Source organism: Nomia melanderi, unplaced genomic scaffold, assembly GCF_051020985.1.
Source record: "Nomia melanderi isolate GNS246 unplaced genomic scaffold, iyNomMela1 scaffold0405, whole genome shotgun sequence".
In the NCBI taxonomy this organism is placed as follows: Eukaryota; Metazoa; Arthropoda; class Insecta; order Hymenoptera; family Halictidae; genus Nomia; species Nomia melanderi.
The window spans coordinates 32,501-40,000 of record NW_027475520.1 but is presented as its reverse complement, the minus strand read 5'-3'; the positions used below and the strand labels follow the sequence as shown (position 1 = coordinate 40,000).

Here is a 7,500-nt window from a genome sequence, read left to right as displayed (position 1 = left end):
TCTCTTTTTACACTCTTCTCCTTCTTCTATCACATTTTACTCGATCGCGAAAAAGACTCTCGCTAGACGATCTCGCGCTCCGGTTAACTTTAACGCCCGTCCGAGAAGAATTTTCGGGGACTGGACGACCGAAGCGGATCTCGCGCGGTCTCGCGATCGACAGTGAAGAGAAGTGCAGAAGAGGAAAAGAAGACACGACAAACACACACCATGGGGCGACCGACGCGTTCGTTTCAACGCTTTCGCACAAAGTCGGCGGCGGTTATATATTTATATCATTATATTCCGGCGGACGGGACGCGACGTTCGAAAGCCTCGCCAAAGAGGAGCTCCTGCCTCTTCCTCTCTCTTTTCTACGAGAAAAGATAAACGTATTTTACGGGGATACGGAAACGTTACCACGTGGTGTCACACACGATCGTCCGTCTCTTCTCTATAGCAGAAACCGATAAAAATACACCTCCCGAAAGAGAGTATATGGTGATTCTTTTTATATATATATATATTTCGAAATACAACTGAACGTGGCGGAAGCGCACGGTGGTGGTCCAGCGAGGACACGCGACGACGGGGAATAAGAACTATTCGACCCGTTACGAATACGCATGCTCGTCCCGCACGATTTTAACACACACCGTGTTTTTCTCCAGTCGTCAAAGCGTTCGTGCGTCGAATTCGAAAAATAAAAAAAAAAGAAAAACACCTTTTCTCTCTCTCGGGGTAAAAGAGTCGATGTGTATTGTGTATAAAGGTTCTGCGAGAAGTCTCGTTTTGACGTGTGTTCCGCCGATAACGACGATCCTCCGAAACGGGGATACAGAAACGTTACACCTCACAACACGATCTCCGTCTCTTCTCTATAGCAGAAACCGATAAAAATACACCTCCCGAAAGAGAGTATATGGTGATTCTTTTTATATATATATATTTCGAAATTCAACTGAACGTGGCGGAAGCGCACGGTGGTGGTCCAGCGAGGACACGCGACGACGGGGAATAAGAACTATTCGACCCGTTACGAATACGCATGCTCGTCCCGCACGATTTTAACACACACCGTGTTTTTCTCCAGTCGTCAAAGCGTTCGTGCGTCGAATTCGAAAAATAAAAAAAAGAAATACACCTTTTCTCTCTCTCTCGGGGTAAAAAGAGTCGATGTGTATTGTGTATAAAGGTTCTGCTGCGAGAAGTCTCGTTTTGCCGTGTGTTTCGGTAACGACGATCCTCCGAAACGTACATCTCATTCGTAAGAGAGGAAGAAAACAATCTCCCTGGGGCCAGTCGGTAATATACCGACATACGACGTGTCGTGCACATCCGTCTCACGCACGGTATACAAAATATGAATAAAACGTGTGTAGTCTCTCTCTCTCTCGACTTCTTAATATTTTCTTTCACCTCTGACGCATCATTTCAGGTGACGTCGGGAGCGCGGGAAAAAAAATTTTTCTAAACACACGAAACCGTTCATCTCACGAACAGCCGAAAAAGTTGTCGCTCAGATCCATATCGCAGTGGAGCGGTATCCGCGGGCGGTCGTAATTGAACGACGCACGACGCCGCGAACACTCACGCGAGTCCATACAAACGATTCCGATCGTTTTGCAACAACTAGAACGTACACTGTCCGTGAAATTCACAGAATTTTCGCGTGTCCGCGACAAACGCCGACGAGACACCCATCGTTCGCTCGTACGTAGCATCCTTCTCTTAACCCGACTCAGAAACGTTCTTTGCGCCCTTCGGTAAAAAAACGTTCGATCCGAAGAGTGTGAACGACGGCGGGGATTTGACAGAGCTACGCAAGCAGTGTATGGTACGTAAACGACCCTCAGCCAGGCGTGGTCCAGGAATTGTATCCGTGGACCGCAATGTGCGTTCGAAATGTCGATGTTCATGTGTCCTGCAGTTCACACGTTGACGCGCAATTAGCTGCGTTCTTCATCGACCCACGAGCCAAGTGATCCACCGTTCAGGGTAATCGTATAAATTTTATATTTCACATATATAATTTTATTCTCATTTGTTCGACCTAATATCTCTCTTCTTTCAAAGAGAAGATAAAAGTTGATACCTGAATCTCCGACCAGCGCGCGAAGGAGATTCAGGCGTCGCCTTGGAGACGACACCGAAGCCTTTCGAGACGAAAAACGTTCAAGTAATATGTATATATTTCTCGACGTTCCGGGCGTATAGTGCATTCAAAAACCCGCGAAAGACGCAGAAGACTCGCACGCGTGGAAACGACGGGGATATATTTTGTATCCTACCCGATACTGAATCCATCGCGTGCAGTCGACCCTCGCGTTCTTCCGATCAGACGCATCTATTGTTGCGCGCATGTTTTCGCGTCGCATCGCGCGAAACGTTGCACGAATCGTACCGATCGATCGATTGAAAGCAAATAATGAAAAAAGACTTCACAGCTGGCTCTTTGCCGGTCATTCGTCCCATGTTATCTCTTGCCGCGAAATTGGCGCGCAAGAGTTGGGTGTCAGACGCGCGGCTTTAAAACGAGCTTCACGGCCGGTCCCTTCGTTACCGCTTTCGTTCTTTCTCTCGGAACGACCATGAACGAACACGACGAGCGACGCTACGGCATACACACGTCCACGGATTCGATTAAAAAAACAGACTTCACAGCTGGCTCTTTGCCGGTCATTCGTCCCATATTATCTCTTGCCGCGAAATTGGCGCGCAAGAGTTGGGTGTCAGACGCACGGCTTTAAAACGAGCTTCACGGCCGGTCCTCTCAATTCCGTGTACGGTACACGCAAGATGCGGGTTCCACTTCCAGACTACCCGGTCCCTTCTCTCTACGAGAATCGATAGTAGAAGAACGGCTCGAAAACGCGTCTCAGAGACTAGGGGAAAAGAAGCGGTATGCGAGCGAAACGAAAACGCATTATGGAAACGTCGCGAAACAATGTTCGACGGTTGCTCGGTTCCAATCGTGCGGCCGTTTCAATTTCTCGTGCGCTTCACCGTCCCTCCGTAACTCTGGCCGATCGCGTATACCGAAGAGCCGACACGCGCAAAAACCACAGGCATTGTATACTGTATATATATATGTTACAGTCACAGCCTTCGCGCGTTTTACTCTCCGACGCGGGGTTTCCACGACGAAAGAGAGACAGTTTCGTGGCGGGTGACTCGGCCGAATCGCTACGACGGGTATTTCTATTATAGAACGAATCATCGCCACCCTTTACCAGTGCCCGACGAAGGAATCACAAGGTCATCTGGAGTTTACAATGCCAGCGACGGTAATTCCAACGAAGACCCGATAAGTCAACTCATCGTTCTATTTCTCCCCGTACAGAAAAGCGAATCGACGCTAACGCACCTCGCGCAAGCACGAACGTTCTCTTCGCGTGGATCATCCCATCGTCGAAAGATGTAAAGACGCATTGGAGATCGTGGTCTCTGGCGGGCTCATTGCACGCCCCACTGCATATCTTTCCTCGAATCGAGAATGATTCGTCCACTAAGGCTGCGAAACTACGCGTCGAGGAAACTAGGGGAAAGAAGCGGGATGCGAGCGAAACGACAATACATTATGGAAACGTCGCGAAACAATGTTCGGCGGTTGCTCGTTTCCTCCTGCGGACGTTTCATTGCTCGGGCGCTTCACGTCCCTCCGTAACCTTCGCGCGATCGCGTGCCCCGGAGAGCCGGCAACCGGTGAACCACAGGCGTATAAACTATAGTCTTCTATAGCAAGCCTTCGGCGGTTACTCTCCGACGCGGGGATTCCACGACGAGAGAGAATTTCGTGGCGGGTGACATCGGTCGAAACGCTACGACGGGTATTTCTATTATAGAACGAATCATCGCCACCCTTTACCAGTGCCCGACGAAGGAATCACAAGGTCATCTGGAGTTTACAATGCCAGCGACGGTAATTCCAACGAAGACCCGATAAGTCAACTCATCGTTCTATTTCTCCCCGTACAGACAAGCGAATCAACGCTATCGCACCTCACGCATGCACGAACGTTCTCTTCGCGTGAATCGTCCCATCGTCGAAAGATATAGCCGCTTGGAGATCGTGGCCCATCAAGTTCTTCCGTAACTCCTGCGCGATCGCGTACCCCGGAGAGCAGGCAACCGGTGAACCACAGGCGTATAAACTATAGTCTTCTATAGCAAGCCTTCGCGTTTACTCTACGACGCGGGGATTCCACGACGAGAGAGATTTTCGTGGCGGGTGACACGGCCGAATCGCTACGACGGGTATTTCTATTATAGAACGAATCATCGCCACCCTTTACCAGTGCCCGACGAAGGAATCACAAGGTCATCTGGAGTTTACAATGCCAGCGACGGTAATTCCAACGAAGACCCGATAAGTCAACTCATCGTTCTATTTCTCCCCGTACAGAAAAGCGAATCGGCGCTATCGCACCTCACGCAAGCAGGAATGATCTCTTCGCGTGGATCGTCCCATCGTCGAAAGATGTAAGACGTACAGAAATCGTGGTCCATCACGATTATTCGTAACTCTCCGAGTCGCGTATCTGAGAGTAGGGCAAACGGAGAACCACAGGCATAAATAATACTATATATTTCTTATATATAGTTAGCCTTCGCGTTTTACTCTCCGACATGGGGATTCCACGACGAGAGAGAGTTTCGTGGCGGGTGACTCGGCCGAATCGCTACGACGGGTATTTCTATTATAGAACGAATCATCGCCACCCTTTACCAGTGCCCGACGAAGGAATCACAAGGTCATCTGGAGTTCACAATGCCAGCGACGGTAATTCCAACGAAGACCCGATAAGTCAACTCATCGTTCTATTTCTCCCCGTACAGAAAAGCGAATCGACGCTATCGCACCTCGCGCGAGCACGTAACTACTCTTCGCGTGGATCGTCCCATCGTCGAAAGATGTAAGACGCACGGAAATCGTGGCCCATCAACGTTTTTTTGTAACTCTGCCGATCGCGTATCACAGAGCCGAGACGCACATACCACAGGCGTATAATACCGTTTTCTTTCGTATGGTAAGCCTTCGCGTTTACTCTTCGGCGCGGGGTTTCCACGTCGAGAGAGACTTTCGTGGCGGGTGACATCGGTCGAAACGCTACGACGGGTATTACTATTATAGAACGAATCATCGCCACCCTTTACCAGTGCCCGACGAAGGAATCACAAGGTCATCTGGAGTTTACAATGCCAGCGACGGTAATTCCAACGAAGACCCGATAAGTCAACTCAACGTTCTATTTCTCCCCGTACAGAAAAGCGAATCGACGCTGTTGCACCTCACGCAAGCACGAACGTTCTCTTCGCGTGGATCGTCCCATCGTCGAAAGATGTAAGACGCACGGAAATCGTGGCACATCACGTGTTTTCGGAACTCTGTCGACCGCGTATCTCAGAGACGACGCGCGCGAACCACTGGCATATACTATTATATATCGCGTTTTACCCTCCGACGCGGGGATTCCACGACGAGAGAGAGTTTCGTGAGCGGGTTGACTCGGAAGAAACGCTACGACGGGTATTTCTATTATAGAACGCATCATCGCCACCCTTTACCAGTGCCCGACGAAGGAATCACAAGGTCATCTGGAGTTTACAATGCCAGCGACGGTAATTCCAACGAAGACCCGATAAGTCAACTCAACGTTCTATTGCTCCCCGTACAGAAAAGCGAATCGACGCAATCGCACCATACGCGTGCACGTAACAACTCTTCGCGTGGATCGTCCCATCGTCGAGAGACGTAAGTTTCCATACTATGAATTCGCGTTTTACTCTCCGACGCGGGGATTCCACGACGAGAGAGAGTTTCGTGAGCGGGTTGACTCGGAAGAAACGCTACGACGGGTATTTCTATTATAGAACGCATCATCGCCACCCTTTACCAGTGCCCGACGAAGGAATCACAAGGTCATCTGGAGTTTACAATGCCAGCGACGGTAATTCCAACGAAGACCCGATAAGTCAACTCAACGTTCTATTGCTCCCCGTACAGAAAAGCGAATCGACGCAATCGCACCATACGCGTGCACGTAACAACTCTTCGCGTGGATCGTCCCATCGTCGAGAGACGTAAGTTTCCATACTATGAATTCGCGTTTTACTCTCCGACGCGGGGATTCCACGACGAGAGAGAGTTTCGTGAGCGGGTTGACTCGGAAGAAACGCTACGACGGGTATTTCTATTATAGAACGCATCATCGCCACCCTTTACCAGTGCCCGACGAAGGAATCACAAGGTCATCTGGAGTTTACAATGCCAGCGACGGTAATTCCAACGAAGACCCGATAAGTCAACTCAACGTTCTATTACTCCCCGTACAGAAAAGCGAATCGACGCAATCGCACCATACGCGTGCACGTAACAACTCTTCGCGTGGATCGTCCCATCGTCGAGAGACGTAAGTTTCATAGTAAGCCTTCGGCGTTTTACTCTCCGACGCGGGGATTCCACGACGAGAGAGAGAGTTTCGTGAGCGGGTTGACTCGGAAGAAACGCTACGACGGGTATTTCTATTATAGAACGCATCATCGCCACCCTTTACCAGTGCCCGACGAAGGAATCACAAGGTCATCTGGAGTTTACAATGCCAGCGACGGTAATTCCAACGAAGACCCGATAAGTCAACTCAACGTTCTATTTCTCCCCGTACAGAAAAGCGAATCGACGCAATCGCACCATACGCGTGCACGTAAACAACTCTTCGCGTGGATCGTCCCATCGTCGAGAGACGTAAGTTTTCATAGTATTAATTCGCGTTTTACTCTCCGACGCGGGGATTCCACGACGAGAGAGAGTTTCGTGAGCGGGTTGACTCGGAAGAAACGCTACGACGGGTATTTCTATTATAGAACGCATCATCGCCACCCTTTACCAGTGCCCGACGAAGGAATCACAAGGTCATCTGGAGTTTACAATGCCAGCGACGGTAATTCCAACGAAGACCCGATAAGTCAACTCAACGTTCTATTTCTCCCCGTACAGAAAAGCGAATCGACGCAATCGCACCATACGCGTGCCCGTAAACAACTCTTCGCGTGGATCGTCCCATCGTCGAGAGACGTAAGTTTTCATAGTATGAATTCGCGTTTTACTCTCCGACGCGGGGATTCCACGACGAGAGAGAGTTTCGTGAGCGGGTTGACTCGGAAGAAACGCTACGACGGGTATTTCTATTATAGAACGCATCATCGCCACCCTTTACCAGTGCCCGACGAAGGAATCACAAGGTCATCTGGAGTTTACAATGCCAGCGACGGTAATTCCAACGAAGACCCGATAAGTCAACTCAACGTTCTATTACTCCCCGTACAGAAAAGCGAATCGACGCAATCGCACCATACGCGTGCACGTAACAACTCTTCGCGTGGATCGTCCCATCGTCGAGAGACGTAAGTTTCCATACTATGAATTCGCGTTTTACTCTCCGACGCGGGGATTCCACGACGAGAGAGTGTTTCGTGAGCGGGTTGACTCGGAAGAAACGCTACGACGGGTATTTCTATTAT

At 49.8% G+C, this 7,500-nt stretch overlaps 1 non-coding gene across 1 annotated transcript; it reads right to left on the bottom strand.

The window, feature by feature from the left end:
• Positions 1-1,825: 1,825 nt before the first annotated feature.
• Positions 1,826-1,980, bottom strand: LOC143176171 (5.8S ribosomal RNA). The gene has a single exon (XR_013000757.1). It is a non-coding gene; the product is annotated as a 5.8S ribosomal RNA (ribosomal RNA).
• Positions 1,981-7,500: the final 5,520 nt, after the last annotated feature.